Below are 26,194 nucleotides of genomic sequence, written 5' to 3'. Positions count from 1 at the left end.
CACTTTGTTCTCCTGTGTGAGGAAACATAAGAATTTATAATGGTAAATGAGAGTGACATACTATTGTCCTGTAAAATAGAGCATATATGCTCTAAACACATAAGCTAAACACATAAACTGCCCGAACATGAAACCAAGGTTTACTTTGTACAATTAATAAGAAGCAATCTGGATTAAAAAATAACTCCAAATACAGAGAAAAATGAGTTTAATGTGAAATCTAGACAGATGGCTAGGTAAGTGCAGCTGAAAAATTGCACAATTACATCCTTAATTGTGTGTGTTTTTATAAAACAGAAGTCACAGTTCAAATGTAAGCATTTGTTTTTATTTTTCCAAATGATCATGTCCGGTACAGTATATAAAGCCAAACTAACAAAGATTAATGCACCAACCTAATTCAGTGTGATAGAAACTTTCTGCTGGCATTTATGTATTGGTTTAACTGGATTAAAAAGTAAACATCTATTATTTTTATTAGTTGACTGAATGAATCATATTTGCAAATGTTAATAACATGAGCTTAACAAAAATTGTATCACTAAAATCAAGGTATATGCTCAAATCTAAAATCCATTCCATTATTAATGTGAATAAGAACAGTCATTGAAATAAAACTTCACTTTTCTGACTACATGAAAAAAGCCAATACAATGTTTAATAATCTATATTGAGTTTGCTGTTGAACTATTTTTAACGGTAAAAACTAGATGAGAGAATAATTAAATGGCTATGTGAGGATTCAGCGAAGTACCTCTGAATCCTCTGCCTTCTTTATGTTCTTATTTCTGTGTTAATCCCCTGGGTGACTTTGCACCAGCCATTTTTATTGTTCTCTCCAAATCTCTGTTTTCCTGTCTTTCAAGTGAGTTAGTTGAATGAGAGTTTTAAGTTTTGTCTGATAGAAAGTTTATGTGAATCTACAAGATTCCTAAAGGTGGCAGTGAGACTTTATCTCCATGACCATGTGCAGTCAGGTGAAATGTGTGTTGGTCATAGAGGGCTTCAAATATTCTTCCTGTTGAGGATTACCAGTGACCAAGGTGTTACGGTGCCATTACTTCCAACCTGAAGTATTGAATATATACTGATATATCACAAGTGTAGCTCAAAACAGGGGAATTTATTTGAAATAGAGTTAAAAGTGGCATTTTTTAAAAACTTATGACTAGGTATATTTTTTACTTATCCCTTGACATGCATTAGGTGTAGTTTGATTTCATCAGGCCTCTTTAAAAATGGAAACCTTTCTCCTCCTGCTGCAACTATTTTCTGACTGATATCAGACTCATGCACACCACCAGCAGGGCTATACCATACTGACACACAATTCTTTAAGTTTATTCTATAATAAAAATTAAAACTACAAGAGTTAACATTCATCTAACAGTCATGTGCCAAACCCTCTCCCAAACTTCCATTAAGGGTGTTACTTAATGGAAGTTTGGAAGAGGTTTTAAGTTAGTGTAGTCACTCACTTAACATCCATCTGTGATATCTGATAATTTATTTTGTCCATTTTTCTGAAGCCAGAACATGAGGGTAATAGACTAAGTTCTCAAAAGTATTCAGCTTTAAAATTGCAGAGCCAGGCTTTGGACTTGTTCTGGAGTCCATAATTGTAAGCATTATATTCCACTGCCTCTGCATGTGAACTAAATGCTCTAAGTACCAATATGTCCCTGAAATTATCAGTTGGTGTAAACCTTATTTAGATGGCTATCAAAAAGAATACAAAAGATGTTCTTTAACTGGAAATTAAATTACAATGACAAAAAATATTTGAAATGGAAAGAGCTCACATTATGGAAAAAGAACAGTTTACTAAAGGATCACCTTAAGGATAATTATATAGATGCTAAAATGCAAATTATAGACATTGCTTTCTTCAAGTTCATACGAAAATAGCTGGCAAAAATCCTGATTGTTCTATAAATCACTGGTGGGTCTTAGCTAAAATGCAAATATGTGAAATATCTCAGTTGTTGTCTTTTTAGAATCCGCTGCAAGCTTGCGTTGTGTTTTTGCACAATTTGACAAATATCTTTGTGTTATGATAATTACTATCAAATATATATATATGATGTATAATAATGTCTTAAAATCATGTGCCCAGCACAGATCAAGGCACTGTTGTTTATTAGATAATTTTAGAAAACTTAGGTTCATTCCTCTACAATTGTTCAACCTTCTGTCTTAAGGTGGGATCTCCATATAGCATATGCTGAAAACTCTTCTATTCTTTATTTGAAATTTCCAAAAGCTGAAGGAACCACCACCCCCCCTCTCTATATATTTTTTTCCCAACATTAACCATAGTTATTAACTGAAGAATTTTCTCTCTCTCTTCTATGTAGCTTTCCTCTGAGACCATCTCTCCCTAAGTGGCCTCATGATAATAAGAAACTCCCTGACTTTTTGATAAAAATGACATTGCTTTATCCAATAAATATTTACTGAACACCCACCATAGACTAAGCCCTTTCAAGTTGAGAATGACTTTAAAAAGATTATATGACTCAAGCAATTTGATCATGCTGTATTTCCCACCTGGTGTTAGTTATTATTTTAGTTTCCGGTGGCACTTAACCATTTCATTCCTGGTATGTGTTAACTCCAATATCATCATAGAGACCACAGGTGGATATACAATAAAATCTCATTAATTTATTTATAGCAAGTTAACAATGGATTTACTGAGAGAGTACACAATTTTAGAAGAAGTACTTTCGAACAATGTATCCAAGTAATACTGAATATTTAATGAAGTGCTCAGCAGCTCATTGGGAACATAATAATTGTCATCTTAATTCAAAATAGAGGATTATTTTTAGAATTTTTCTTTTTCTCCAGAAATGGGTTATTTTATTAGAGGGGTTGATGTTTGGGCACCTTTGAAACTGTGGATTTTTCTTTTTGGATGTAGACTCTGTGTTCTTATACTGGGAATCCTGTCAGTATATTTTATAGATAAATGATCAGTATTAGTTTAGCATATCTGTGGCTACTTATGTGTCTGTGAGAAAGCACAGAGAAGCATTTGAACGCACACCAGGCTAAATTAAACCCAAAGAAAAGAAATTGAATATGAGTATGACCAGAATTGAAGAATAAGGCAGTGCCAGAACATTCCAATCTATTCTGTTTTCCTGATGCCTGAGGACATTTTGGAATGGAACTATCCTATAAAAAAAAACCAAAGAGTAGTCTTGCGAAGTCGCTCTAGACTTTGATGATGTTCTGGTGTTGGAAGCAGACTAAAAACAAGAATGCAAACATCTGTTGCATGACTCTCAAAATAAGGAATGTTTAATTTAAGAAAAAAAATGGTCTTCTTTTGCCACCTACAGTTTTTTTTTTTTGAGTCAGAGATATTTATTCTTGGACGATTATTTCTCAGGAACTCTCTGAACTTTGTGGCATGTTTCTAAAATTTTGGTTATTTTTCTCAGACTGACATCAATAGACTATACATATTGTTATTTTTATTATTATCATTTTACATTTCAAATAGATTTTGAAAAAAATATTCAAAGATAAAAGCAACAGTAAACCATTGCTTAGTGATATGTTTAAAAAGAAAGCCTATGCAAGATGAAAGTAAAATGTGTGTGTATGTGTGTGTGTGTGTGTGTGTGTGTGTGTGTGTGTGTGTGTGTGTGTGTACACTGATCATTTGATGTCTGAGGAAGATTGACTCCAGGACATGGATACCAAAATCCAAGGATGCTCAAACTGGTGTATAAAAAGGTGTAATATTTGCACAAAACTTACACAATTCTCCCATACATTTAAGGAAACTCTAGGTTAATTATCATACCTAATACAATTCAAATGCTAGATGGATAGTTGTTGTATGTTATTTTGGAAATAAGAACAAGAACTAGAGATCTATACATCTTTAATACAGATCCAATTTTTTTTGGTGTGTTTTCAATCTGAGGTTGGTAGGCTGCAGATACAGAAGTTCACCTCTATGTTATTTGTAAATTATATTTGTATTTTTTTCCTGGACAATGAATATCAGCTATTGGGAAGTTTGGTCTCTGTCACTATGAAGCAGTTCAAAAACCCCTCCCTCAATTGACTGACTCACTGACACCCATTGAGTGGTCATGATCAGACTCTCACTCTCTTCCTGATATTCCAAGGTTTGGAATTGGGAATAGTTAGACCCATGGAGAAGAGGAAAATGTAAAGGAGCAGAGGAAAGTTAAGGGAGAAGAGCTGGGAAAGAGAAGAGCAGCAGCATTTTCTTCAGAAATAGGATGTAGACCTTAGAAAGCCCAAAGATCTTTCCTTAGATATTCATTTCCCTTCCTTTTGTATTTATAAAAAAAAGAAGCAAGGAAAATTCCATGAGGTGGTAGGAGTTGCTAAGAAAGACTAAAGTACAAAAGCTTTACATTATATTCATTGGTGCATTTATTTAATTCTTTTAAATATAAACATAAGTCACTGCCACAGACAATCTAACTTGCACCTCGTTGTTCAATGTATTAAATGACCCGTTTTAAATAAAACATCTTTGATCACCCAGTGATTGGAAACAAAAGATTAAAGGGAAACCATTTGTGGCCTTGGAATTTTCAAAGAATCGCTGTGTCATTTATTTTCATAAAATGCATTAATTTGTGGGAAATTACAAATGATTTCTGAAAAGCCACTCCATCAAAATATGGAGAGACATGTGCCACAGATGAGAAAATGATCAAGCTGAATGCAGGGTGGGTTGAAAGAGTCCCATGATCTTATTAATAATAAAAAGATGCAAAGTTATGATCCTATGAAATTTATTCTAACCTTAAATTCTGGAATTAATTTATGACAAGTTTCATTCTTACAACTTTAAAGAACACTTTAAAACATAGACTTCTTTTTCCTCTTATGCTGCAAGTACCAAGTTGGGTTTGAATATAAGCAACAGGGCGATGTGATTATTAGCTTGCACTTGGAATTAAGTTTCTGACCCTTTTAGAACTTTTTCTGAAGATTTTAAAAACACAAACTGTCACACATTTGGTCATTAAGTAGAATCACATAATACATTAATTCCTCTTGTCCTCCATGGGCATGTCCTGTACCTCATGATGATCATTAAAACTCACATCTCTTGAGTGTTTTTGCATCAGGCACTCAACCGCATGCAACGATTTGGTTCACTTACTGCCACAAAAATCCTCTATCCCAGGTTGCTGGTGCCAAACTTATTTTGGGATATAAACATTGTGGCTTGAAATTGATCATTTTATGTATGATGAAAATTAAGTGGAGGTATCATCTTGAACACCAAGGCCTGAGGTGGTGGAAATCACAGTGATCCACCCAAGGTGATGGGTCTTTTGATTATTTACCCAGTGGGAATGTCACATGTAATAGAAAGTACACTTCCTAGAATGGATTTTCACCCAACAGTCCCCTCCTTCTGTGTACGAAGCATCTTCACAGAAGTTTCAAGTTGTGTTAAATGAACAGAATAGGTCTACACCTTTTCCCTGCCAGTCACTTAGTCCTCTGCAATGTTGACACTATTTTGAGATTGTAAGGAAAATAAACATCAAGAAGGGCTGAAAGCTGAGGGACAAGGACAAGAGTTCATCTTCTGTCTTCATTACCTGAGGAAATAGTCCAAAATGCTCAACACAGCTCTTCTTCCTTACTTAAGATGTGTTGACTTGAATTTCCTGTCAGTCATTATGGCTCAAACCAAAAACTTTTATTTTGGCTTCAGAAGGTTTTTTTTGTCCTGGATTAGACCTCTGACTTGTGTTAAACTGGGTTATTTCTAAACTTATTCACAGAACAGTGGTTAACAAGAGAAGGATCTCAATGGAGCTTTTACAGCGACAGGAATGGTGACATGTCAGGACTGGCACAGGTCCTTCATAGGAGCCATAAATAAATTTGACAATATTTCCAGAGCTTTCCATAGTTTCTCCTTAACGGAGATGAAAAATGTGTAAACACAACACACACAATTAGATTACTTAAAACATCAGACCTGTAAAACTATGCAGAGACTCAAAAAAGTTGCAGATTTTCTTTCATTCTAAAATATCAGCAGATGTAGACTTTACTTTGTCATAGTGCCACATTTTAACTGAAAAATGTCACCAGTGTTTTGTTGTAAGCTGAATATTTTTTTAAAAAAATACATTAAAAGATAAAAACTGCTTTTGCTAAAGTTTTGTTTTGTTTTGCTTTGCTTTTAAGGCTTATGATAGAATAGGAATGTAACATATCAGGATAAACATCAAAAGTAATATATTGTCTTCAGGACAAAAGTCCCTACTGGACTTTCCCCTAATTACATTATAATTACTTTCACATGGAAGAACTCTAACTGGGGCATGAGTGGGTGAGTGAAAATTCCATTAGCATTGAAATCCAGTTTTCTCTTCTTTCTTTTCTTTTATCCTTTGACCTTGGCTTCCTTGCGGGGTGGGGTGGGGGGTGGGGATGTGGGGGCGGGAAGAAAGAGAAAAAAAGGAAGAAAGGAAGGATGAGAAACAGGAAGGAAGGAAGGGAGGGAGAAGGTGCGGGAGGGAGGTGATTATGCATCATATGACTAAGGCTGGGATTTTTATTACAATGAAGGGCCAGGATTTCCCTGATAGTAAATAGCATTTGGGTAGACAAAAATCTCATCCACACTTTTGGGGAAAACAAAGGCATTGAGGGGTACTATTTTTTTTAAATGTTGGTTTAAAAAGATACATTGAGAAAAAAAATCTATGTAAATATCTTTCAATTTTTATAGTGTCACCAAAGTGCCTTTCACATACTAAGTTTCCAATAAATATGCTTTGGGTCATTGAATTAGTTAAGGGACACTTAGTTATTGACTATGAACACAGATCATGAAGTCTTCAAGGTCTTCAGAGAATTGCAAGGTATATGAATTTGAAAATGTCACTCAGCCACTTACTATTGTAGGGCAGCTATTATTTACTAATGCCAAATGAGAGTATATTCCAAATCAGACTGGAGGAAGAACATATTTTTCTAAACAGTACTATTCATCATTTCTTTCCAGAAATATGTGTGTAATTTTAGAAGATTTTAGATGTTTATATTGGGAATATTAGTACAATGTATTGGTATGGAAAGATTCCCATATACTCCACACCTAGCTTCCCTTATTATTATTTTTTTTTTGAGAGAGAGAGAGAGAGAGAGAGAGAGAGAGAATTTTTTAACACTTATTTTTTAGTTTTTCTGTGGACACAACATCTTTATTTTATTTTTATGTGGTGCTGAGGATCAAACCCAGTGCTGCGCGCATGCCAGACGAGCACACTACTGCTTGAGCCACATCCCCAGCCCACCTAGTTTCCCCTATTATTAGAGTTTCATATTAGCATGCTATTTTATTTTTAAATTAAGGTGTCAATGTTGAGGTTGACCTTGCACCTGGCTGAGGTAGTGTTCGTCTGTTTTTGCCAATGTTAAGTTGCTCTTTTTCCTCTTTCTGAATTCTACTCTTTGAAGGAAGTCACTATGTACAACTTACTTAAGAAGTAGGTTGTTGCATTCTACCAACTTGAGGGTGTAATATCCATGTATCTTAAGAAATTATTTGGAATTCTTCATAGGAGAGCTATTCATTCACATATTCATATATGCCAGTATGGACTCATAGATATTTATGTTATACTTTCAGTGTTACAATTTTTTTTGCAGATTTGTCTATTTTCTCCAATTGTTTTATGTTAATTTCTTAGGATTATATGCACAATAATGTCATCTGCAATCAAAAGGAATTTAATTTCTTATTTCTCATTCTGAATATTTGTTATTTCTTTTTCTTTTTTGCTTTTTGTCTACCGCACTAGCTAGGAATTCAGGCACAATCCTGAATAGGAATGAGAAGGGAAGATATCTTTAGGAAAGATGGTGGAAAGAGATGGACATCATTACCTTAGGTACATGTATGACTGCACATATGGTGCAACGCGACATTGTGAACAACCAGAGAAATGAAAAGTGGTGCAGGAATTGTGTACAATGAATCAAAATGTATTCTACTGTCATATATACCTAATTAGAATAAATAAATTAATTAATTTTAAAACATTGAAAAGATTGCTTTGTTCCTGATCTTAATGGCAAAGCATCTAGTCTCTTATCATTAGTTATGATGCTAGCTGTAGGTTTTAAAATGCCAATTTGTGGAAGTTCATTTATATTCCTGTTTGCTGAGAACTATCATGGAGTGGTGGTGGATTTAGTCAAAGGATTTTTCTGTTTCTATTGAAATGCTCATGTAATTTATTTTTATTAGACAGTTGAGTTTTAAAGGTTGAACCAGCCTTGCATATTTGAAATATATTCCCTGGGGATATGATGTGAAATAATTTAAAATATATTATTAGATTAGATTTGTTCTTAATTTTGTTAAGGATTTTTACATCTCTGCTCTTGAGATATGTTGGTCTGTAGTTTTCCTTTCTTGAATGTCTTTTTCTGGTTTTGGTATTAAGTTCATGCTGGCTTCAAAGAGTTAATGCTTCCTATGTTTCTATTTACTGAAATATATTTTAGAGTAATAATGGCATTACTTTCTTAAATATTTGAAAGAATTTACCTTAAGATATTGGCCTCTTCCATATTTTTTCGAAGTTATTGATTATTGATTGGATTACTGCAATAGATGTCAGGCTATTCATATGACTGGTTCTCTTGGTGTGAGTTTTGGTAGATTATATCTTTCAAAAAGCTGGACAATTGTCTGTGAATTATAAAATTTATGGGCATGTAATTCTTCATAATATTCCTTTATTATCTTTTTAGTCAATGAGATCAACAACAAACATCACTTTATTTCTGATATCAGCCATTTTTTCAATCACCTTTATTTCTCATGTAGGCCATTTTTCCAACTCTCTTTCTCACCTGTACAGAGGTTTATCAACACTATTTTTTATATTATTAATGTTTGAATGATATTAGCTTTTGATTTTATCTTCTCTAATTTTTCCTGAATTTAATGTCACTTTATTATAGTTTTTTTTACTAATATAATTTAATTTGCTCTTTTTTTCCCTCTAGTTTCTTAAGGTAGGAATTTAAGATATTTATGTTAAACCTTCTTGAATTTCTAAAATATTTATTGAATCATTGAAATTTTCCTATAGATACTACTTTTGGTTGCATTCCACAAATTTTGATGTGAATATTTCCACTACAATTTTACTGAAAGTATTGGTTTGTTTTGAAGCTAATTATTTTGCCAATATAGAAATTTCTTGTATGTTGTATAATTTCCAAATATTTGAATATATTTCTATCATCTTTCTAATTGATTTATAATTTAATTCCAGTATGATTCAAGAACACAATTTGTAGGACTTCTATTACTTTAAATTGTTTAGGGTTCAGAATGGGATCTATCCTGGTGACCCTTTCACATGAGACTGAGAAGAAGGTGAATTCTTCTGTCCTTGAATGGAGAACTCTACAAATGTCAATCATCTAGGTTAAAATGATTGATGATACTGTTTAGGTCAACTCTGGTCTTACTGATTATCTGCCTGCCTGATCTATCAATTACTGGAAAAGATGTGCAGAAGTATTAATAATTGATTTGTCTATTTCTCCTATTAATTCTATCAGTTTGGTCCTCACCTTTTTGGATGCACTATTGTAAGGTGCATACAGTGTTAAGATTGTTATGCTCTCTTAGAGAATTGATTCATGCATTACTGTGTAATAGCCCTCATTCTCACTGATTATATTCCTGGTTCTGTGAATATATATATGTCTGCAATTAATATAGCGATAATCTTTTTCAGACTGTTTGGGTCTTAGAATGTCTTAGGCCCACTGTCATTATAGTAGTGTTCTATAGATGTTCCTCAACTTGCAATGAACCCATGGTTAATTGAAAATGTAAGTTGAAAAGGCCTCTCCAACACTTAACCTGCTGAATGTCGCACTGAGTAATGAGGCTTCCCATAGCCAGGCCATCTCTCATGCTTGCATGGCTGACTGGGAGCTGAGGTTCACAGCCTCACATCACCAGAGAGGATCACACAGCATATGGCTAGCCTGGGAAAAGATTTAATTTCAAAACCCAAAGTATGGCTTTTCCCTGGTTGTGGATCATTCCTGTACTATCTTAAAGATAAAAAAAAACTTTGAATCATCAAAAGTCTGGATCGTCTGCATTTATTTATGGTGGCAGGATGCAGGGGACAGTGTTCCAAGTCTTAGGGGTCTATCTCAGTCTTTGAAGGGCTTGTGTCCCAGAACCATGACCTTCAAATCTATTTCTTGGCTGTTTTTCTCCCTGTATCATGAGGCAGGAAGACCAGAGGGAGGTGAGTGGGAGAAATTTCTTTTGCTCCCTAATAGGACGAGTCTCTGATCAAGTTTGTCTCCCCTTTGGGAGAGTGAGCTGGGGAATCCGAGGAGGCCCTGGGACTACCACCGTGGGCTTCTGCACTCTCAGGAGTGAAGCCTTCCGCCATTTGTCAAAGCCTTGATTCATGTGCACCCCACCCCCCCCACCCCCCCACCCCCCGTTTATGGCTCCAGTGGCCTCCATTTAAGAAAGCCAAGTCTGAGTTGGAGCTCTCTGCATTTGGCTGTGTGTACAAATTTGGGGTGGCAGTTTGCTCAGAGTTCTCTGAAGGATCCTAGAAAGATAGTCGCTCTTCAATTGTCTCAGCCTTTTTTGCTGTAAGAATAGAAGTGATGACCATCAAGGTCTTCAGTGGTCAGAGCTTAAAGAGAAGGTCTTCCATTATCTTTATTTTATTTTTCCTTTTTTTTAAGAAAGAGAGAGAGAGAGAGAGAGAGAGAGAGAGAGAGAGAGAGAGAGAGAGAGAATTTTTTAATATTTATTTTTTAGTTTTTGGTGGACACAACATCTTTGTTTGTATGTGGTGCTGAGGATCGAACCCGGGCCGCACACATGCCAGGCGAGCGTGCTACCGCTTGAGCCACATCCCCAGCCCCTTATTTTTCCTACTTAGCCTCTTTATATTAAAGGGTTAAGAAGTTTATGTTTCTACTCTTCTTGGAGGATATACATACACAATTGCTCCATCTGATCCATTTTGATGAATTATTGATTTGGAGTAAAAGTTTTTTTATCAAAATATTTTTTGAATAACTTATTGACATTACATTATAGACCTTTGTTTATACGTGTTTAAACTTTTTATGTAAAAAATATTTTTAGTAAAAGTCCAGAGTGAACATTTCATTTGACCTATGATAAACTTAGATGTAAAGTTTCTAAAAGGAAAAAGAGTAAACCAATTTATTAAATATAGAAGCAAATACAGCCACAGTGTTTTGACTTATTTTGTGTGTGTGTGTGTGTGGGGGGGTGAGTTTCTTTCACTATAGGACACGATAGTAAGCATCTCAATTAAAAGGGGCCGTTTGCTGGGTGTGGTCATGCACACCTGTGATCCCCATGACACAGGAGACTGAGGCTGGAGGGTTGCAAGTTTGAGGCCAGCCTCAGTAACTTAGGCCCTCAGCAACTTAGTGAGGCCCTGTCTCAAAATAAAAAATAAAAACTGGGGGTGTAACTCAGTGTCAAAGCTTCTCAGGGTTCAATTTCCATATTAAAAAAAAAAAAACAGTGATCCCTCATCCGGCATAAAACTGTCCTTCTTCAAGTAAAATCCTTATTTGGGGGTATTTTGTCAAAGTGGTACTGGTGTTTATAATTGCTACAAAGTTACAAAATGCAGAACAACCTCAGAAAGAATAGAAAACAGTCAAAGCTTACTTCACTTTAACTTAGCTTTTCTTCAGAGAGGATGTAGAGTAAAAGTCCACATTGAACAATAAAAAGGAAAAAAATGATAAGAGAAGGTGCCATTATTATTACTGTTTTTTTTTTTGCTCCAGCCATATAATTTTTAATTTCTTTTTCTCTTCTCTCACGTGAAAAGGATATTATAAAGTATTAGATACAATATAAAAAAAGGTATCTTACAATATGTGTTTTATGTATTGTTTGACAGTTCTCCCTTTTAACTTTGTAGAATTTCATGTAAAGATCATTAGTTTTGAAATGGTAGTTTTTAATTAAACATTAAAGTAAAAGACAGGTGGCGCGTGCTGCTGGGAGTTGTTTAGAGGTTGGCGGCGCCGTGTTGGAGGCCCACAGGCAGAGCGATCAAGTCGCACAAACAAATTTACTATTCGGACAAATACGGCGACCAGGAATTCGAGTACCTGCATGTCATGTTGCCCAAGGACATAGCCAAACTGGTCCCTAAAACCCATTTGATGTCTGAATCTGAATGGAGGAATCTTGGAGTTCTGCAGAGTCAGGGATGGGTTCATTATATGATCCATGAACCAGAACCTCACATCTTGCTGTTCCCTCGGCCACTACCCAAGAAGCCAAAGAAATGAAGCTGGCGAGCCACTTTGCAGCCTTGAGCTTTACCCAGCTGTCCTTACTTTCTGACATCTTTCTGATAATGTGATTATGTTGCCTTCTTGTTTTCCACTTTGATATTTAAAGGATATTCAATCCACTGTTTGAATGTGCTGGTAACTACTTTGCTTGTGGAATAGAGCCACTGCTGCCCTGCCAGATGAGTGCTCTGTGGACCACAGCCTTAGCTGGGTTGGTCCCCAGAAGCCACAGTGTGCTCTGTATCCAGCAGAACACACTTGGCAGATGGAGGGAGCATCTAAGAATCAGACCACGGCTGTTACAGGGATTGTGTGAACTTGCCGTTTTAGTTTTTTCCTGCTGGGTGTTGTATGTATGGTGACTTATGGATTTATGTTTCAATGTATTGAAAATTTTCCATTTTATTTGAGAAATCTGTTCAATGTTAAAAACCTTGATTAAAGAGGAAGTTTTTATAGTCTAAAAATATAAAATTAAAAAAAAGTAAAAGACAGGTTATCCTGCTTTCTGAATTACTAATGTTCAATGTAATTCTGTTTGTTTAATCCATGTAAAACTAGACTGCCCTTTTCCAAACTTTTTTGAGAGGATCTACTTTGACTCTAGTTTACCTACCTTGAGATAGTTAATCGTCACTATTAAAATTACAAATGGTCACATATTGAAAGGCTTATGAGGAAAGTTACTAGCACAATCATGCTCTGCTTAAGGAAGGCCATGACATCTAGAAATGCACCATTAGTCCATGTCATCTTATAAATGTCAGAGAGTGTACAGACACTAGCAAGATGGCTATGATATCTCCAGGAGATAAGATCTTGTAGAACCACCATCACATGTGTGGTCCGTCCTTGCCCAAAACATCATGGAGAGGTACATGATTATACTTTTGAGTAGATTTTATGTTTGTTTGAAATAGTTTATGAGTCACAAGCAAGTCGTAAACAAAGTACAGAAAACTTCTCCCAATGCATGTCATGCTGTCACAATCAAGATGTAGATGTTGTTTCCAACTGCCTTTTTATAAGAGAATATATATTTATCCCAGTCCATAAAAAGCAAAGATTAAATATCCATAGGAATCTTTACACTCTGATGGTGTGTTATAAATATTGAATACAATATAAGGCAAGACTGATAATTCTCATGGCTTTATGTCTTCCTGACTCTGTATGCCACGGGTGTTTTGGTATCCTGAGAAGAGCTGAGAAGTTCTATTTTACTCTTCCCTTTGCCTTTCTTACTGAGCTCTCATGGAAAAGAGTCAGTTCATTTATTGGAAAGGGTCAGGTTCGTGGCTTCCTGGATGTATGCCTTGATGCAAAAGAACATCTAGCAGAAGCACCCATAAATGTTTGATGAACATAAAGAAAGAAAGTAATTTTTATTGAAATTAAGAAATATACTTGTTAATTTTTTAAATTTTAAATGTATTTATTTAATTTTAATTGAAAATGTTTATGTTTATAGTAAACAAGATGTTTTGAAATGCAAGCACCACTTGATATATTAAAAATCCTAGATCATTCTTTTTTGGCAAATTTAATTCCTATCTAGTCATATCTTTCTGTTAAGTTTAAGCATTTTTTTTTCTTTTTTTGCCTAAAAATACACTTTATAGAAAATAAACATATTTGATTTTTTATTCTAATTTGTTATATATGACAGCAGAAGACATTATAAATCATATTACACATCTAGAGCACAATTTTTCATATCTCTGGTTGTATAGACATATTTGATTTTATGGAAGTGGGATAACCAGAACCATACTGAAATCTCTTTGCTATTTTTTTTTTTTTGCAGGTTAAGTACCACAGTTTTATATGACTGAATGAACTAAAATCAGAAACATGAATGAGAGATTTGGATTTCTAACTGAAAATTCCTTTCAAAAGTATTTTTTGCTTTTTCAATCTTTACTGCTTTCTTATTATCAAAAAAAATAAATTGAAATATTATTGGTCATACAAAAAAATTTACTTTGGTGGAGTTTTCCCAGTACCTTTTCTGATATTGCTCAGTGCTTCTCGGTGTGAGTCGCTCTAATACTGTGAAATAAAAGCTACAAATTTTAGATTGGTTGTCTAAGTAATAGCATTTCTGACAAATTAATAATGTGATGCTTTGCTCGGCCCATGAGATTTTTCATTAAATATTCCCTCAACTGTTATTTACAATAGGATGACAACTCGTAATTTGTCAAGAAGTAAAGAACAGCAGGAGTACCTCTAAGAGAGGAACATAACCAAACTTCTAGCATGAGAGGGGTGGCTAGTGGCTATCTTAAAAATTCACAAGACATTGTCTTTTTATTTTTTTAATCTTTCTTACTCATATTTTAGACTTTTCTGTGCCTCTTTATATGTAGACTAAAGTTCAAAATATAAGTGTAAGTGAAAAAGGATTTTCATGATGTGATCTTATCATGAAAACTGGGAAAAAAATCATGATGGCTCTTTCAAAGTCAGCACAGATAGAATAGATGAACAGGTTCATAAATGACCAGTGGCCCCAAATAAATAGTGATTTATGTCACATGAGTATTCCAAAGCACTGACACCATTTTTGCTCCAACTTGGTTCTCCCAGCGAGAAAAGATATGGAGTCTTCTAAATAATTAATTGGAAGGGCTGAAGATGTGACTGAGTGGATGGGGTAGGAAGCATAACATCCCAAGCTGCCACTACCTGCTGCGGAGGCACAGGCAGCACTATTCAATATTCAGTATGGATTGTGTAATTAATTTGCCACGATGTGAAACTGGAAAGGAAAAGGCCAGCAGAAGAGGGGAAAACTCTGAATGTTTTATTAGGTGGAAACAGGCAAAACCAAATTACAACTGAATTAGGAAGACCTCGGATGTGATGTGACAAGGCATGGGATTAAAAGAAAGATCAGTTCCAGAATTAGCAGAAAGGAAAGGGTATTTAAGAGGAAAGACTAAAATGAAGGCAGAGATGATGTGGGGAATATTAGAGTTTTAAACGTTATAAAGTTAAAAAGGATAAAAGTAGGGAGTTTGCAGTTTATAATAAAATTTGCATGAGTTAAATCAAAAGAAGTGAAAATCTTTACAATGACTTTGGCTCATACAGCATCTCCAAACCCACAACTAGATGTAAAAAGACAGTGTACAATTCTGTTGCCAGTATCTGGGTGATATTCCAATCACGGCAAAGCATGTGGGATAACTCCTTCCAAAAACATTACTTGCTCAGCCACTCAGGCTAAGCATCCTGCACCAGAGCCGGCCTGCCCATCTGGGAGTGGGAAAGGAGGCCTACAGGGCTCTCGCGGGGCTCTTCCTCAGAAAGTCTGAGTCTTTATCAATACCATAGTCAGATGTCTTCCCACAGTGTGTGTTGATTTTCTTGTCAAGAGGCCTGTGGTCATTTCTAATCCCCTCAGTAACTTTCTAGTGGTAAAAGAGAATAAGCCAGGCATGGTGGCACACACCTCTAATCCTTGCTACTTGGGAGGTTGAGGCAGGAGGATTGCAAGTTCAAATTAGAAAGGCTCTAAGTAACTTAGTGAAACCCTGTCCCAAATTAAAAAAAAATTTTTTTTTAAAAGTTGGGACTGTAGCTCAGGGCTAAAGTACCCCTGGGTTCAACCCCCAGTGCCAAATTAAAAAAAAATTAAAAAAAAAGAAATGAAAACCATACTTCAGTGATAGCAATGGAGTGGTTGGGTCACCATGGGGCACTAACACGGAGAGTTTAAATCTAGGGATGCATATTTTTTATACAAAAAAAAGGGGGGGGAAGGAAAGGTGAAAAAGAGTGGAGGAAGGTTTTTGAAAGCAATGTATAATGTTCTGGGAGTTATGAAATAATTTCCTTATTCTAATCCCAGTGTGAGCAAGGCTGTGGGTTAGGAGATGAGAAGGACCCTATGCAAAACAGAAGGCTTTTTGATGTTCTGATCTCAGCCAGTGTTTCTAAAATCCCCCTGCTGTCCCTAGAGCGATCAGAGAAGGAGAATCCAGAAGAATATGAGAATTGAGACAGGAACAATCCACTAACCAGATCTGGGGACTGTGCATGGATAGAAGTTAATTCATTCAAGGCTGGTAGACAAAAGAGCTCACTGGGGGCCTACAAAGAGGTTGTAAAATAGTTGGTGGAAGACGGTGGAAATGAGACGGACATCATTACCCTAGGTACATGTACGATTGCAAGAATGGTGGGACTCTACTTAAGGCACAACCAGAGAAGTGGAAACTTCTGCTCCATTTGTGTACATGAGTCTAAGAGCATTCTGCTGTCATGTGTAACTGATTGGAATGAATGAATGAATGAATGAATGAATGAATGAATGAATAAATAAATAAATAAATAAATAAAATGTTGTTAGGTAAGAAAATAAGCAAAGCATCGTGCTGAAGACTCCGATAATGGAAAGACCAAAGGAAATAGTTTAATATGGAAACCAGAAGAAAACAATTATGTTAATAATGCTATAGAAGTGAATGCTATTAGTATCTTCAACAGGATACAAGAAAAGCCAGGGCCTCTGTCAACAGAAGCAGAAACCTGAAATCTGTGAGTTAACAAACTAGATGAGATGAAAGGGAGACATGGGGAAAGGACCACTAGGAACCTCCAAAGGCTAGATGAAAGTCTCTAACAGCCCTGGGATGAAGAGAGGACGCATTTGGAACACAGAGGGAAGATCGGAGAGATTCCTACAGAAAAATGGATAAAGGCAAGTTAAAAAAAAAACGGAAGGTTGAAGGATGGGGATGTGGCTCAGTGGTAAAGCCTTTACCAGTAACTGCAAATAAATAAATAAAGACCTGGAGAAGGCTGTATGAACATTTGCATGAGTTCCCAGGGAAGAAGTCATAACTGAAATACAAAATACTCCCATATTAAATCAAGAAAGTTCATCCCCAGTTTAAAACATTACCCAACAAATACAAATTAATAGACCATTGAAAGGTGGTCTGGTATGGTAGAGGAAAGAGAAGGGGGCAGGGGGAGGGAAAGGGGGAACGTGAACTTCAACCGATTTCCATGGATGGATGAACCCACCAAGTATGAATAACTATAAAGCTCTAAAAAAAATTATCCAAAAATGGAAGATGGAAATTAGGTAGAATTATATAGCTCATGATGCTAACAGAAAAGTAAAACAAATTTCACACTAACTAAACGAAACAAAACAAAACAAAAATATCAGCAAAGCAAACAGATTATTTGGAATAATTGCTGATGATCTCGGCCTTCTCTGAAATTCTCCCGTCAGAAGACAGTTAAAATGACTCCATCAAATTTATGTAGGAGAAGTTGTGACACATAATTTTTGAAACACAATGTACCTTGCATATAAACACGATATTTCATGAACACGGAAAGTTTATTTATGGACTAAAGAAAACTAAAAATATTTTTAAAAATTTGATACCTTATGCAATGTGCCACAACTCACCTAACTAAATATGTCCCTTTCCATTTCTCTAGGACTTTGTGTCTTCAAATCCTGCTTGTACTTCTAAATCATTAATATTCTATTTGTACCAGATGATTGATACCAAGATGAAAACACTACGGTGCCTGGTTGAACTACATGAAATTGCTGCTTTTTGACTGTTTTTGATCTATAAGATCAAATCCAAGGGTTCAAACTCATAGAGAATAAATAAATACTTAACATTTTGATGAGATTTTTTATAGTAATTTAGTGTATCAGTTATGGTTCTTCAGAAAGAACAAAGAAAAGCAATAGATCTAATATCTCTTCTTTATATCTATCTATCTATATATATCTATATCCGTATCTATCTATCTATCTATCTATCTATCTATCTATCTATCTATCTATATATATATATTGTACATAACCCAGTAGTGTAGGTTGCAGAATGGCCAAAGAAAGTACCCAGAGACAGCATAGGAGACACATGGTTTATTGGGAAAAGCTTCAAGAGATCAGTGACTGCTCCAAGAAGAGTTCAGTGGCAACAAGATGACAAGTAGCACTTCTGTCCCTCAAGGTATATTGTCAGGCAGGGCTTCCTCTCCCTCATGGCGTTTAGTCCAGTGGCGGCCAGCTAGACAGGTGACCCATGTGCTTCCACAGTGCCCTGAGTTCCCTGCCCCTCCCCATTTAGAGAGAAGTTTTATATGTTAGTCTGCAGAAGCAAGAAGCAGTGACATCATCGAGTATTAGTTTGCTTTGTTTGCCTGAATCCCAAGGAACATCTCTCCTGGTGTAGACACAATAAAGTAGCTTTCTACAAATAAGACTAACCTGTCCTAGTAACCTGTCCTAGTTCCCTGTGTGCTTAGGAGAAAGCCAGGGCCCTTCAAGATAAAATGTATCTGAACTTTCTGGCCCAGGATTCCTCTCATCGTTCCCTGAACCTGGCTAGAATTTGGGGGAACAGAAAACAGGCATTCAGGGACTCGGAGTTTTACCTCTCCCCTCTTCTGCAGGGGCCATGTAATCTATCTTCTCCATCGACTGAATATAAGGAGTTGGCTCACGATATTATGGACGCCGAGAAGCCCCACAATCTGCTCTCTGCAAGCTGGAGGCTCCAGCCAGTGATGGAATTCTATTCTGGAGACCTGGAAACAGGAGAGCCAACCTGGTATGATCTTAGTCTGAGGACTGAAGATGAAGGTCTCAAACTATGTGGTCAGGCCAAAGAAAAAGGGAGAATGCATGTTTTCTCCTTTTGTTTTATCGAGACTGAATGATGCCTCCCCATGCTGGGAGCAGCAGGGCACTGGCTTTACCGAGACTGAGACTGTGACTCAGATGCTAGCTTCATTCAGCAATGCTCTCACAGGGCTCTGGATGCAGCTCAGTGGTGGAGCACTTGCCCGGCATGCATGAGGCCCTGGGTTCAATTCCAGCACTGCCAACAGATACACATTCCCACAGACGAGTTCAGAAATGATGTTAAGTCCATGATGGGTAGTTCCCGCTGGACCCTGAAAGTTAGCCATTACATTTACCATGTCGACTTTTATCTATGTGATTATTTTGTCTTTAAATCAGCTCACTTTTTTTTAATTTTTTTTTTTTTAGTTAAAAGTTTTAATGTAGTTCCCAAATACATTTCATATGACAATCTTACATAAATGTTCCAAAACACATGGGCATTGTCTGGTTTTCCTTGTCACTAGTTGGCTAAGGCGTAAAGCAGAGAAGTGTGACCGGATCTCCTGGGCAGGCCTCTGGTGTCTCCCCTGGCTCAGGCTTGCAGGGGGCTGGGCAGTGCAGACCCATGGAGCCACCCTGGCCCTGGGGCTTCTGGCTGCCCCTGGAGGTGTGGGTGGCACAGCTGCAAATCGAGGCCTCCTCTTCACCCCCGGGGCGCTGGGGGGGGCAGGGCTGGGGGATTTCCCCTAAAGTCCTGAGGAGCCTTGTGCACAAGATTCACCTCCTCTATGGGCTGCCCTACGGGTGGTACCCAGGCACCTACTCCTGTATGCTGTGTGCATGGGGACAGCGTACTGTCTGGTACCTGGTCCCCATGGCTAGCTAGGGCCCCGCTGCCTCTCCCAGAGGTCCCACCCCGTTGTGAGGGTATGATGTCCAGGGCTGTGCAAGGAATGGCCCACAGCAGGAAGCAGGCTGGCGCCAGGTGCCCGAGGACAGATGGATCACATGATGTGGACGGGGAAGAGGCTACTAGGGGTCCCTGGGGCCCCTCCCAGGCTCCGTGGCCTTTTTTTAGATAGGCATCTCCAGACCTAGGCCAGATGGAAGCAGACACCCCACCGCCCCGTGACTCAGCTTACAGGAACCCAGGTGGGCAGAGTGGGGGCCTACTGACCCCGGCTCAGAGGCCAGGACCACAAGAACAAGCCCTCAAGGAGCTGTGCCTGCTCAGTGCAAGAGAGCAACTCAATCCCAGAACTGAAAACAGAGCCTTTGGAAATTAAAAAAAAAAATTGTAAAATATAAACCCATCAAATCAGAATATGGGAGACAAAGAGCCACACAGAGCACCCAGGCCCTGTGCTGGGTCCAGGCAGGTGCCACCCATGCAGGAGGGAGGGTGCGGTGGCAGGGGGGCCAGAGGCCCTTGCTGCACCCAGAGGCTGCAACACGCAGGGTGAAGAAACCAGGTCTCCCAGTCCCAGTGAGAAGCTGTGACAAGTCTTAATGTGCCATTCAGAGGAGGGGCAGGGAGGAACGTTCTTTTTTTTTGCTCATCAATATAATGAGGTCTCATGTCCCAAACCACATCCAGGCAGCTCCCGAGTGAGTCTGCTTTCCAACGGATGCAGATCCAGACTGTGGTCAACCCGGTGGGTGTGGCTCCGCCCATGGTGCCGCTGCCTGCGGGGAGGGGGCGGGCAGCAGACAGACGACCAAGCAGCAGCCTCCTGTGCGCTGGCTGCTATGTGCTCCCAGGCGTCTGCCCATCACCTTCCTCACCTGCGCCGGCCCCGGCAGCCCCCGAGGGAGCCAGCACATCATCATCGCTGTCGTCCTCCTCATGGGATGGGGCGGCCCCAGGCTCAGGGGCGGGCATCTTGGCCTCTTGTTCCTGCTCCACACGGCTGCGAAGGGCCAGGATGCGGTGGTGCAGGGCAGCGTACAGCTGGCCTGTGTCCTTGGAGCTGGCTGAGATCAGGAAGACCTTCACACCCTGGTCCTCAGTATCCATGGCGGTGATGCGGATGCTCTTCTCGCTGGCCTTGTCCATCTGCATCTGGGCCCACAGCTTGGTGTTGAGGATCAGCCTCAGGCTGCCCTGGGTCCGCATCACAAGTCGGGACTGCAGTGTCCCATCGTCGGTCGATGCCATGTCGTTGAGCCTGAGCAGCCCCCGGCCTCGCTCCACCCAGGACTGTGAGGTCTTGTCAAAGACAAACAGCTTGCACTGGGTCTGTAGCACGTTGCTTTCTGCCTCCTCCCCAGTGATCACTTCCACTTTCTCCAACAAACACTTCCGCGCTGTGGCCTTGGTGTAGGCAGCCGCTGACTCGACCAGGGACTCTTTCTCAGGGGTGGCCTCCTGGGAAGACGACTCAGATCCAGACTGCGTTTTCCCTGCTGGCATCTGAGCTGACCTCGTTTAACTTGGGGAAACTCAAAACACGCTCGCTCATGTTCTGGCCAAAGACGAACTTGTTGCTGGAGGCGTCGGCACTGTTGGCTGTGTTCTCTAAACTGGAACTGATATACTGGAGAAAGTAGTTGGTGGCAGCTGGCGTGTCTGAGCTGGGCTGTCCGGCACTCTCCAAGCCAGCTACATCGGTATTCTCATTCACCAGCTTAACTCTGTCCCTCAAGTTCTGCCCAAATACAAAGGATTGCTGTGCAACTTGATCTTTCTTCTCACAGTTTTCCTCCTCAGAAGTATTGCTAGACTCATTTTTCTGGGGCTCTTTCTCCTCAAGTGCATGTGCCTCGTCAGCAGATTCAGAGGGACTTCTCCGTGCAGGGTTTTCTGGTGATAATGATGTTGCTGCCCCCATGCAGTCTGCTGGGATGCTGACTCCATTGGTGCCACTGCTAGGGATGGATTGCGACAGTGCTTTTGGCTGTGGGGCTTGCAATACAGCTGGGCGGAGAACACTGCGCTGCTGTTCCTTGGGCTTCTGGCTTGGCAAACCTGCACTGGCCGCCTGGCCATGGATCAGTGTCGGTGGCTTCAGCCGGAACCCGCTGCTCTTTTCCTCTGGGTCTGAGTCAGAATTGCCTGCAGAGGACTCGCAGAAGGTTGATGGCATAAAAACATTGTGTTTTGACACTGACTGTGAAGGTGGGAACTGGGTTAAAGAGGACGTTCTTTCTCGCTTGACAGGAAGGCAGTAGTTTCCATCTTCTCGGTCAGAATCTTCTCCTGCTTCAGGACTGGAGCCTCCAGCTGACCTCTTTTGTCCTTTATCCTTCTGAAACACAAAGACGGGCGGAGCAATGGCAGGCTTTTCTTCGTTCGCCAGGTCCGCCATTTTACTTCCTTAAGCCCTCCCACAAGGCCCCGCGCCGGCCCAGGCTCGTCAGTTTTCTCTTTTTTTTTTTTTTAATTTTGAATTCAGCCTCATCTGCAGCAGTAATCTCCAGGATGCCTTGCTTTTATTTATTTCTAATACAGTATCACCTGCTTCTCAGAATACCATCAGACAGCCCACCCTGCCCCTGTGAAAACGGAGAGCTGCCTGGCTTGCTGCCTACTGCTGAGCGGGTTCCCTTAATGTATTCCCCTGCTCTGATGCTGGTTGCAGCTGAGGGGGTAAGTACTGCGTTGGTTTGAATGTCCCCACTGAAATTCATGTTGAAATTTAATCCCATTGTGTGTGACTGAGTGGAGACCAGGTGGCACCTCTAAGAAGCGATTAGGTGATTAGGCTCTGCCCTATGGGTTAATGGATTAGTGGGTTGCCTAAAGAGTGGCTCTGTTATAGAAGCCAGTTTGGCTCTGTGACTCCATGTGGTGCCCTCCACCATGTTGTATTACAGCAAGTAGGCCCTCACCAGATGGTGAACAGATGCCAGCACCGTTCTCTGGAACTTCCCAGCCTCCAGAACCATGAGTCTAATAAACCTCTATTCTTTATAAATGGCCCAGTCTCTAGCATTTAATTAAAGCAACAAAATGGACTAAGGTTCATACCAAGAAATTGTTGTGCTCATTTCCAATCTTTCCATGTTTGTTGTACTTGTTATTGGCATTTATTTAACTATTCCTTCATTTAGTATTCATCTGCTTCAGAATGATTATTTGTTTTATTAAATGTGAGCATAAAATAAAGTGGGTGGCTGTTTTTAAGAAGTTAAATTGACTGCTGTGGAAAGACTCAATTAAGCTCATTCACAAAATGTTTTTCAGAGTAGATTTGGGATGGGTGAGATGCATGGAAAACATTGAGAAATAATGAAAACAAAAAAAACTAAATAAAACAAAACAAAAACTCTGTGGTTCTTCCTTCAGATTTCTTGGAAAAAGTCTTTAAAATCTTCTACAGCTCTCTCTCTTTCTTCTTTCTCTCTTTTTATTTCACTTGAGCCTCAGACAACAGGTATTTGAATTGATCAGACTATTTTTTCTCTACAACACCAAACACATTTCCCTTCCTCCTTCTCCTCAGAGTAGGATTGCTGCAGCACAGTACATGCCACTTAATGTCCTCAAGTACTAGTCAGGTTTCTCTCTCGAAGGAATAAAACAACTTGTACTTCCACTTGTGTGCCATGAACTACCGTTTTCTACAGTCCTGAAAAACAAGCAAATAGAAACCCACTAACAAGGTTTTGCCCATAGCTGGTTTTAGGGACGATCTCAGTGTTACTGTGGATCTTAACTTACTTCATAGTGAGTCTGAGTATGGTTTAAATTCTTGTTAGCTGCTTGGCTGCCCCTTTAATGAATTACCTTTACATAATCACTCATCTTTGTTTCCTCGATGGTGGAAGTCGTGACCATTTTTGTTGATTTCTCTTGGTTCCCTAAAATACTAGAATATGTTATTTGTTAAGATTTGTGGTTGGAAGTCAGCAAACTCTTCTTTCAAATGGTATCAACCTATTAGTTTTATCTACAACGAAGAGTCCTAAATACTAATGTTAGTATAGCCATTATTATGTATTCATATTATGCTTTCTAATTAAGAGTCTTTTATAAGTAGTCATGTTCTCATCCCGATAATTAGAACCTCCCCAAAATTAGCATATCATGTTTCTTCCTACCATCCCCAATGTATGTCAGTGAGAAATCGACCTGAAAATTCAATCCCCTAAATAACTAAGATAGGGCTTAGAGCCTACATGACTCTGGGAGTGGGGAGCATTCTGTGCAAGTATGTTTACCCTGCCTCTGACACTGAGCCTCCAGTCAGGAAAAAGAGAGGAACACAAAGGAAGGGAAATTTGCAACCAGGTGGACAAGCTGGAACCCACCTTGGTCACTCATTGCCTTCTCACCAGCAGCTTTTACCATGTGGGTCATGATACAGGCATCTGTCAGCACATAACCACCCCCGGACCTGGTTCATGATTGGAGATACCAAATGAAGAGACCCGATAGGTGGTGAGAAGATGCAGACCTGTCACCTCTCATCCACCAGGAAAATCAGGGCATCTGCAGCCATCCACATGAGGTATGGCAGCCATCTGCATGAGGTGTGGCTTTAGGTGACCCTCTCAGCACGAATATGGCTAGTTCTTGACGCTGCTTTCCAGATCATATCTCCTGTGAGAAACCATAACCCCAAACCAAACAGGAAGAGGAATTATGGAAAAGATTTCAACTCAGCTATTTGGGCACCATTTGAAGCCACTGACTTTGAGGTTTCTAACCATTTCCTCTATTCTTGCTATTTAAAGTGTGGATTTGGACCCAGCCGCGTCCACATCACTTGGGAGCTTGTTAGAAATGCAGTCTCGGGCTCTGCACCAGGCTCATTTCATTGGAATCTGCATTTTAACAAGACCTTTAAATATTTTGTGTATAAGTTTAAATTGAGGATTGCTGTGCTATATATTCCTTTGTCTCTTCTTTCTTTTCAATTTGTTTTTCTACAACCTCTTTTAAAAAAACTTAAAAAAATTCCATAAAGATGTTATGACTTCTTTGTTATGCAATTCTTAGACACTTTGTTATGGTTTAGAGATTAGATGTTTCCCAAAAGCTCATATGTGAGACAATACAAGAAGCATTAAGAGGTGAAATGATGGGATTATGAGAGCTTTGACGTGATCGGTGAATTAATCCCCTGATAGGGATTAACTGAGTGGTAACAGAAGGCAGGTGGTGTGCTGCTGGAGGAGGTGGGCATTGGGGTGTGCCTTTGGGGCATATATCTGGCTAGTGGAGTATCTCTCTTCTTCTTGGTAGACATGTCCTCACCTGATTTCCTCCACTATACCTTTCCTCCATGATGTTCCAACTCACCTGGAGCGCCAAAAAATGAAGCCAGCTGTCTATGGACTGAGACTTCTGAAACCATGAGTCCCTCAAAAAACATTTCCTCTTCTCAAATTGTTTTTGTCATGCCTTTAATCATAGCAGTGAAAAAGTGGACTAAATCAATCAGTATCTGCCTTCTTAAGTGACCACACATAATGGAACATTGGTTTACACTTCCAAATTAGATATTTGTCTCTCCCCCACTGACTTATAATGAGTATACACTCATGAGTATTATTCCATAAATTATGTTTCAACAACATGCCACTTATTTTCTTGCTCAAATTATTTGAGGCTTGCCAATAAAGTGTTTCAGTAGGCTCCCATGTCCTGTGGACTTCCCGTTGTCCTGTTGGAGTACTTCCTTACTTTCTGGCCCTATAGGACTCTCCAGTCTTGTATATTTCCTTCTGATGTCTTAGAATCAGGCATTGCTCTAAGGAGCCTGGGTTCCTTTTATTAGAGAATAGCACTGGACACCAAGATCCAAGAGCCAATCTTGTTCATTGTTATTTGGCTATCATTGCTCTTAGCAGGTAGCACTATGAAATATATCCATGCATTCTAATCCATGTAAATACATATTCTAATCCATGTATACATATCCATAACCATTTCTATAACATCTATTTGTTTGTGTCTATATTAAACAAACACTGAGTTTATGCTGATTTATTTAAATTTAATCCAGCACCACATGGTTTATTCTATCTTTCTCCAGTTGTTTATTGGCAGGGTGACTCTCTGTCATTGAGAAATTTGGCTCCCATCATCTGCCTCTTGGTGGTTCAATGCCAGTGCATAGTGTTTTTAAAACTGTTAACTCATATTGATTATTATAGTACACTTTATCGTTAATAAACTTATTTTTATAATTAGTGTTTTATTTCTTTCACCAAAGTTTTGTAAGTTTTACACAGTAA

The 26,194-nt window shown here is 38.8% G+C and overlaps 2 pseudogenes; one reads left to right on the top strand and one right to left on the bottom strand.

The window, feature by feature from the left end:
- The window catches only part of LOC144371892 (cyclin-dependent kinases regulatory subunit 1 pseudogene), a 34,659-nt pseudogene extending 21,842 nt beyond the window's left edge, over positions 1-12,817 (top strand).
- Positions 12,818-19,517: 6,700 nt separating this feature from the next.
- On the bottom strand, positions 19,518-22,369 carry LOC144372103 (ran-binding protein 3 pseudogene; annotated as a pseudogene).
- Between the last annotated feature and the right edge of the window lie 3,825 nt (positions 22,370-26,194).

This window comes from Ictidomys tridecemlineatus, chromosome Y, assembly GCF_052094955.1.
Source record: "Ictidomys tridecemlineatus isolate mIctTri1 chromosome Y, mIctTri1.hap1, whole genome shotgun sequence".
In the NCBI taxonomy this organism is placed as follows: Eukaryota; Metazoa; Chordata; class Mammalia; order Rodentia; family Sciuridae; genus Ictidomys; species Ictidomys tridecemlineatus.
This window is presented reverse-complemented; position numbering and strand designations above follow the sequence as displayed.